General features: G+C 49.2%; 1 protein-coding gene across 4 annotated transcripts in view; it reads left to right on the forward strand.

Annotated features, from left to right (window-relative positions):
- Positions 1 to 8417, forward strand: part of TMEM263 (transmembrane protein 263) — a 33892-nt gene that overhangs the window by 22395 nt on the left and 3080 nt on the right. The gene's annotated exons all lie outside the window — the stretch shown is intronic.

Genomic DNA, 8417 nt, shown 5'->3' on the forward strand with positions numbered 1-8417 from the left:
CCGATTTTCTGAACGGCTTCATTCTCTCAATGTAGAAGGCTAGTGCCCTATGGACATCCAGTGACTGAAGTCTCTGTTCCCTGCCACTAGAATGCGGCTTAGGGTAGAATACCAGGCGAAAGATGTCCTAGTCGATGTGAAACTGTGATACAACCTTTGGCAGGAAAGCAGGATGAGGCCTGAGCTGAACCTTGTCCTTATAGAACACAGTGTAGGGCCTCTGATGTTAGGGCCTTAAGTTCAGACGCTCTCCTGGCCGAGGTTATCACTACCAGGAATGCGACCTTGTAAAAGGGGTAGAGCAGGGAGCACAACGCCAAGGGTTCAAAGGGCGGTCCCATGAGTCTAGAAAGGACCAGGTTGAGGTCCCAAGCTGGGACAGGCTGCTGGACATGAGGGTAGCCTGTCGAGTCCTCTTTGGAAACCGGTTGACCATCGGGTTAGTAAAGACAGAGCGGCCCTCCACGCCTGGGTGGAAGGCTGAGATGGCGGCCAAGTGAACCCTTACTGATGACATTGAAAGCCCTTGCTGCTTCAGATGGAGGAGGTAGTCCAGAATAAGCGGCACCGAGGCCAGTGTTGGGAACGAATGGTGCTGTGCTGACCAGATTGAAAATCTCTTCCACTTGGCAAGGTAGGTAGCTCTCGTAGAGGGTTTCCTGCTGCCAAGGAGGACTTGCCTAACCTGATCTGAACAGGGACGCTCCACCGGGTTCAACCATGGAGCTTCCATGCCATGAGGTGCAGAACCTGAGACTCGGATGTTGGAGACGACCATGATATTGTGTCAGAAGGTCTGGGGAGAGCAGCAGGGCAACTGGAGCTTCCGCGGACATATCTAGGAGAGATGTGTATCAGTGCTGGCAGGGCCAGACTGGAGCTATCAATATGACCTGAGCTCATTCCCTCCAGATCTTGAGGAGTACCTTGTGAACAAGCGGTATGGGCGGAAAGGCATATAGGAGACAACCTCCCCATGGGAGGAGGAATGTGTCTGCTCTGGAGCCCGGGCTGTGATTTTTGGAAGGAGCAGAACTGCTGGCACTTCCTGTTGCATTGCATGGTGAATAGGTCTATTTGGGGAAATCCCCACCTCTGGAAGATAGAATTCGTGACATCTGAGTGAAGGGACCACTCGTGGCTGTGAAAGGACCTGCTGAGGTGGTCTGCCAGCTTGTTCTGTACCCCAGGGAGGTCCGACGCTTGTAGGTGTATTGAATGTTCTACATACGTCCCACAACATGAGGGCTTCCTGGCCCAGGGGAGAGGAGCCTGCATCCCCCCCGTTTGTTGATATAGAACATTGCCCTTGTGTTGTCCATCATAACTGATACACATTGTCCCGTTAAGTATGCCCGGAAGGTCTGGCACGCCAGGCGCACCACTCTCAGCTCTCTGACGTTGATGTGGAGAGCCAGATCAGCCTGAGACCAGAGACCTTGAGTCCTGCGGTCTCCTAGATGTGCTCCCAAGCCCAAGTCTGATGTGTCCGTCATTAGCAAAAGAGACGACTGAACTGGAGAAGGGGACTCCTGAGCACGCCTCCTGAGGGTGGAGCCACCACAAGAGGGAGTCGAGGACCAGGTGAGGCAGGGTCACGATCCTGTCCCAGCTGTCCTGGGCTGGTCAATACACCGATGATAACCATGACTGGAGCAGTTGGAGCCTGAGTCTGGCATGCTGCACCGTGTGGGTATAGGAAGCTATGTGTCCCAGAAGATTCACGCAGTTTCTTGCTGTGGTTGTGGGAAACTGTCTGAGACCTAGAATGATACCGGCTAGGGTCTGGAACCTCGCTTCCGGCTGGTATGCCCTGGCTTGGATTGAGTCCAGTACTGCCCCTATAAACTCTATTCTCTGACCGGGGGACAAAGTTGATTTTCTTTTGTTTAGAAGGAGATTGTCGAAGGTGGCCCTGATAAATTTGACTTGAGCTTCCACTTGGTGAAGACTTGAGGTGCTGCTGACAGGCCGAACAGAAAGATGGTAAATTGGTAGTGGGTATTGTTCACCACAAACCTGAGGTACTTCCTGTGGGGCTGAGTGATCGCAATATGAAAGTAAGCATTCTTCAAGTCGAGGGCGGCATACCAGTCTACTAGATCCAAGGGGTGATGGAGGTCAACGAGACCATGAGGAATTTGAGTTCCTTCCTGAACTTGTTGAGTTCTCGCAGGTCCAGGATGTGCCTGAGGCTGCCTTTGGCTTTCGGTATTAGGAAATAACGGGAATAAAAGTCCTCGCCCCTGTGCTACTGAGGAACCTCCTCCACTGCCCCTAAAGATAGGAGCGACTGCACCTCCTGGATAAGGAGCTGCTCGTGAGAAGGGTCCCTGAAGAGGGACAGGGAAGTGGGGGTGGAAGGGCGGGAGGGCACAGAATTGGATGGGGTATCCCCTCTACCATGCGGAGCACCCAGCGGTCTGAGGTGATACGGGATCATGCCCAGTAGAAAGGGGGTAGCGGGACGAGAAGGTAAGGCGGGCTGGATCCAGTCTTTGTGGTACACCATCCCAGACCATGCCTTCAAAAGGCCGGTTTGGGCCCTGAAGATGGCTTGGGGTGTCCCAAGCCCTGGCCAGAGGGTTGACGTGGCCTTCTCCTGTTGGTCCTGTTTCTCCTCCTGGACCTGTCCTGGCGGTTCTGGTGACTGAACTTCTGAGGAGGCTGTGGACAGAAGTATCTCTGCTGCGTTGACGGTGTATAGAGGCCCAGGGACCTGAAGGTGGCTCTGGAGTCCTTTAGGCTGTTTAGCCTCTTGTCCGTTTTCTCAGAAAAAAGTCTCCCCCTCAAAAGGCAGGTCTTGTAAAGTCTGCTGGACTCCATAGGGGAGACCAGAAACCTGGAGCCATGAGCCCCTTCTCATGGCTACGCCTGTGGTCATAACCCTGGTGGCAGCATCTGCACCATCAAGTGCTGCCTGCAGGGACGCCCTGGAGATCAGTCTCCACTCCTCGACCAAAGCTGAAAATTCGGCTTTCAGAGTCTGAGGGGAGCAACTCCGTGAATTTAGTCATGTCCGTAACTGTCTTTATAAACGTAAAGCGATACAGGAAGGGCCAGAGGGGGCCAGGATGTCAGCCATAGAATCTGCATCATCTACCACTTCCTTCGCATTATTGCCCAGACCTTGGGGGACCTGGCACAGCAACTGCTTTAACATCCTGGAGTCTTCCAGAGCTGGGGCTACGGAAGGGCCTCATCTAGTGAAGAGGAGGAGCCGGAGGAGGAGGTTGCTCTCTACCATCCCCACCCGAGGGATCTTGTGACCCCGAGGGGACTGTGGTCGGTTGGCCTGGTCCCAGTGCCGTGAAGGGTTGTGGGTATTGGTGCCGATGTCGGGTCCCGGGCCAGTGCAGACACCTGGCGTAGCATCTGCACCGGGGTCTTCATGACGATGCTGGTGCCGAAGGTGCAGCCAGCACTGTCGCAATGAGCCGCTGACACCTCCAGTGTCGAGGGCGGCGCCACAGTTGGTGCCGATGATGGTGTCACGGCCGACAGCGTTGATGCCGTCATGGCGGAACAAACATTGCGGACGCCACTAATGCAGCTCCTGAGCGGGATCCTTGGCTCTGACCCTGGCCTTGATGGAAAGCCCACGGAGTCCAAAAGAGCCAGGTTCTGCCATTGTGAGGGCCACTGCATCAGGCAGGACCTTCTGTGGTGCCTTGAGCTGGACCTTCTGCTCCTACTATAGTCAGAGCAGTACGACTCCGACTCTGATGTTTCAGAATAGGAGATCCAGGGCAGCGCTGCACCTCTCATTGTAGAGCGTTGGGAGCCTGGGGACCGACTGCGCTCCCTGGATGGAGGCGCTGGCGTCGGCGGGTGATGGGGATCAGCATGACGACATCACCGGCTTTTCCTTTGACTGAACGGAGTGCTGGGATGGAGCCTGTGGTGCCGGTGCATCCTCCTGCCTCGGGGACAAGAATGGCGCCGTGAATCTCAGCAGGTCCTGCGCCACCTCAAAAGCCTCTGGTGAGGGGTTCGGTGAGTGTGATGGGCCCAGACTCGACTGCCTCACTTGGGCAGGAGTCGACGTAGCCCCACTGTGAGCTTCAGAGCCGTGGCCCGACTGAGGTGCCACAGATGGCTGGTCCCTGGATCTTGCCAAGGGGGATCGGCCTTTTTCCATCCTCTTCTTCTGCGCCAGCAATTGGGACTGGTGCCGAAGGCTGGAGTGCTCCTGAGAGACTTCATGACTGTGCCGAGCCTCCTGGACAGTGTCTTGTCTGTCTTTGCCCCAGCTCTGGAAGACTCCAGGAAGATGGCACTGGAGTGCTCTGCTGAAGACGTACTGGGAGTGGGATCCCCGGCACCTGGGTCCAACTGAAGTTGGAGAGCTGCCTCCATGAGGAGGATTTTAAGCCGCTGCTCCCTCTCTTCAAGAGTTCTCCGTCGGAATTCACAACAGATCTTGCAGCAGTCTTTTTGGTGACCCTCATCCAGAAACCGTAAACAGGAGGTGTGGGGATCACTGTCAGGCATGTGCTTCGCGTGGTCCTGGCAAGTCTTGAAGCCCAGGGATCGTGGCATGCCCCAGTGACAAATAACGGGGGGAGAAAAATGAAGGGGGGAATCCCCCGTAACTGAAACCTATAAGTGAACTAACTACGCTATACTAACCATCTAGAACTAACTGTTGAAAGCAAAATCCGAAAGTACTGCTAAGCTACTTGCTGAAGCAAGAGCAAGGGGAAGTTCCAGCTACTGTCACTGGCGGTAAGAAGGAACTGAGGGGGTGGCGGGTCAGCAGGGCCCTTTATTGGTCGCCATGAAGGCCCCACTCCGGGGGCACCCAGGCTAACCCCACGGATGCTGCTAGCGGAAAAATCTTCCGGCTACTGCGCACGTGTGTGCGCATGCACCTGATTGGAGTTGACATGAACAAGCACTCGAAGAGAGGCTGGTTATGAGATTTCTGGGTGAAAAGTACTACAGAATTGCGAAGTATTTATTGTGTAGAGGAGTGTTGGTTCTAATATGTCTAGTGCTCTCTGCAAACTGGAAAATATAAATACCCTTTGCAGACTACAGTCATTTTACACCAGCCCTCACTGTAAGCCTTTGTTCTGTAGGCAGCTGATTGTTCTGCATGATTGGTAGAGCCAACATCTTGAACAGGTGCTATGTGCTTATACATTTTCTGCTTAAATAAACAGAACATTCCTAAATTAATTCTTTCTTCATTGTAGTGATCAGAAACGAGGCCAGTGAGAAACAGTAAGCTTCATGGAACAGATCTAGAAAATGCCAGTAGCTGTGAGGAATATTAGTCATGGCTGCATATCTAACATACAGCACAGGAAGAAATGAAATAACGTTGTTTCCGCTGTTAAAACTACATGGTTGTACTAACACATGTACTCAAGTGAAATTATCAATAGGCTTTTGACTTAGGTGGCAAATCCTTAAGCACCTTGAGGAAAGTAGGATACCAACTTCTTTGCTGTTCCTTTTTCGGCAAATACATTTAATAGCATCTTTCTGGTTGTTGTGACCGGGACTGTTATGGCCCTTCCTTCTAATGTTAATCTCTATTATGAGTTATGAGTCAATAGCAAAATTCAATAACTAGCTTCAGTGTGGCAAACGCCCTTTTCCTACTCACTCTAAACACATTAATGTTGTTGAGAAGGAGAGTTAGTCAAACTACCTTTTTGACTGAACTTGTAACAAGATCTAGAACTCCTCCTGTCATAAGAATCGTTTGTTACTGTAGGATACCAACAGACTGCAATCGAAATGTAAATGATTTTATTTTATTCTCCCTCCCTCCCTCCCCCCCGCCCCGAACTTGACAAACTATTCTTTCAATCTAGGAAACTTCAAGCATCTTGTATATTGAAAAAAGATTTAGTATTAAATATGCCACATAATATCCTTGTATAAAGCAATTCTGAACCTTGAATATCTCCCGGACAGATTGACCAGGGTCTGAGATGTTGAGTCTTAATCAAAATGTGCTCTCTTTGCCGTGTGACTCATGGTGGGTTTTTTTTATTTTTTTTTTATTTGAAGTTTAATTTCTCCCTCTTTACTTCTTGTAAATGTCTTACAACTGTAAGTGAATCTCCCACCCTGCTAGAAAGGTTAATGCAAGCTGGCAGCATTTTAATGCCCAAATAGAGGCTACCATGCCCCTCTGCTCTTTTTTTTTACCGCCATTGTTTCCAATACTGAGATAGCACCTCTTGTCTGAAGTGTTCTAGGGACATTTATAATGGATATAGAAACTTGCATTTCTAAGGCTATGTCTACACTACAGACCTTCCAGTGGCACAGCTGTACTGATGCAGCTGCACCACCTTAAGAGCTCTCCCATCACCATAATAAAACTCCCCCCAACGAGCAGCGGTATCGGCGCTCCCACTGATGTAGTGCTGTGTACGCTACCACTTATGCCAGGGTGTTTTTTCACCCCCTTGAGCAACATAAGTTTTTTGCTGACATAAATGTAGTGTAGACGTGGCCTAACTCACTGGTTTGATTCTCGCCCGCGTCAGTACTGACTAAAAGCATTATCATTGACTATTCTGTGCCATATGTGAAATGAGTTGTAGATCTCAGTTCATTTCCTAGCGCATAAATGTCCACATCACAAAACTCATCATTTCTACTGGCAGTGAGCCTTGAAAACTGAACTATATTCTAACTGTTCCAAGTCAGGGCTGAGTCCTGTTGGTGGAGCAGTCTGGAATGACTGCCTGGGGAGATGCTCACTGTTCTTCCTGCCCTACTCCTCATTCACTTGTTTTCCTGCATGTGCTCTCTATTTCCTTGATTGATTGTTCCCAGTCATTTCTGCCCTACTTACTGTTTAGCTCCTCTTTGCATCTCTTTTTTTTTCTTGGTTCCACTCACCACCATTCACTTGCTCACTTCTCTGTGTGTTGCTTATTTCCCACACAGTTAAATTTCTTTCTTCCGCTACCTTATCATAAGTTATGTAGCTCCTGAACTACTTCATTACTGTGGCCATTTGTTGGTGCCCTGCTGTCTCTGAAACATGTGTCAGAGAAAGAAGAGCAATAGACTTGGTGAGGACTGAGTACTGTGGGAGGTAAATAAATATTAGCACTGTAGAATGCTGCTTTGGAACATTCTTAGTTTTACTGTGGTATTAATGGAGTAAATTCCAGATGCTGAAAATACCATGCAAACAAATGCTCTCGGGGCCTTTCTGTATGGTGAGACTAGGCTATTTGTCAGGTGTATGTGTGGAAGCTTTTCTAACCCAGCATCTAATAGTGTTGAAAATTGCAAACTGCTCAAAAAGTCCTCTGTTTATAGACGATAAAATGCTTCTATAGTTAAGGTTGGGTTAGCATTTCCACTGTAAGTTTACTCTGTGTCTTTCTAAATGTAAGCTTCGAGATGAAGAGAGAAACTTGGAATACTTAAATGTGGGAGGATAATGAGGATGGATTTCCAATTTTAAGCTTACAGAAGTGCAATCTAGTTTAGGATGTTTTCCTATAACTCTAAAGCTTGCTCTTAGTTTGAGAATATTTAGTCGTACCATAAGTACAGAATATGGGCTTATTATGCAACATTTAGAAATGTAAGGAGCTTTATAAAACACATGGTTCTTTGTTTGTACAGTGCCTTGTACTAGTGGTGCTGGGGGTGCTGCCACACCCCCTGGTTTGAAGTAATAACAAACACCAAATACACGGTTTCCATCCTCAGCACCCCCACTATAAAAATTGTTCCAGCACCCCTGACTAGTACAATGGGGTCCTGGTCCATAACTGGGACTTCTAGGCACTTCGATAATGCTAACAAAAAATAATGCTCCCCAAAGCTTATAATTAAACTTTAAGCATAATGCCAGGAAGAAAAAACGAGGGAGGCATAGGGTGACATATAGCAAGATCTTTTGGTTTGAGTTTTTCCTGTGTATTTTAACTGGTGGGTTTTCTGTTGGAAGTCTTTAGTTGCAGTTCTTAGTGCCTTCTGGGGTATGGGGTACTTCAGGGCACCTGTGCACTTTCTTAAAATGTCTTTAGGGATATTGAATTCCCCCAAATGTAGAATAAGGGCCCAGTGTAGGCAAACTGGATGTGTGTGCATGGTGATAGGGAGGAGGTGGGTGGAGCAAAGAACGGGCCTGAACTTCTATTCTTCTCATCCTCCTCCCTTCCTTCCTTCCACCACCCAAACAAAACAAAACAAAGTTAGGGAGGAAAAAGAAACAAAACAGCTTACTCCCTTCTCTCCCCCCCTTCCCCCTTCCCCAGCTGGGATATCCTCCCCGCAACCACTTCCCAACATAACCTTAGTTCAGCTTCCCTTAGGCCCAGTAGATACCATGCTCTGGTTCTGAATAGAAATTCTGTCACTTGGGGAGACAGCCCTATTGCAAAAAATTGAATTTTTCAGTAGCCAAAGCCCAGCAGAGGTGTATA

The sequence above is a fragment of the Chelonia mydas genome, chromosome 1 (assembly GCF_015237465.2).
Source record: "Chelonia mydas isolate rCheMyd1 chromosome 1, rCheMyd1.pri.v2, whole genome shotgun sequence".
NCBI classification, from domain to species: domain Eukaryota; kingdom Metazoa; phylum Chordata; order Testudines; family Cheloniidae; genus Chelonia; species Chelonia mydas.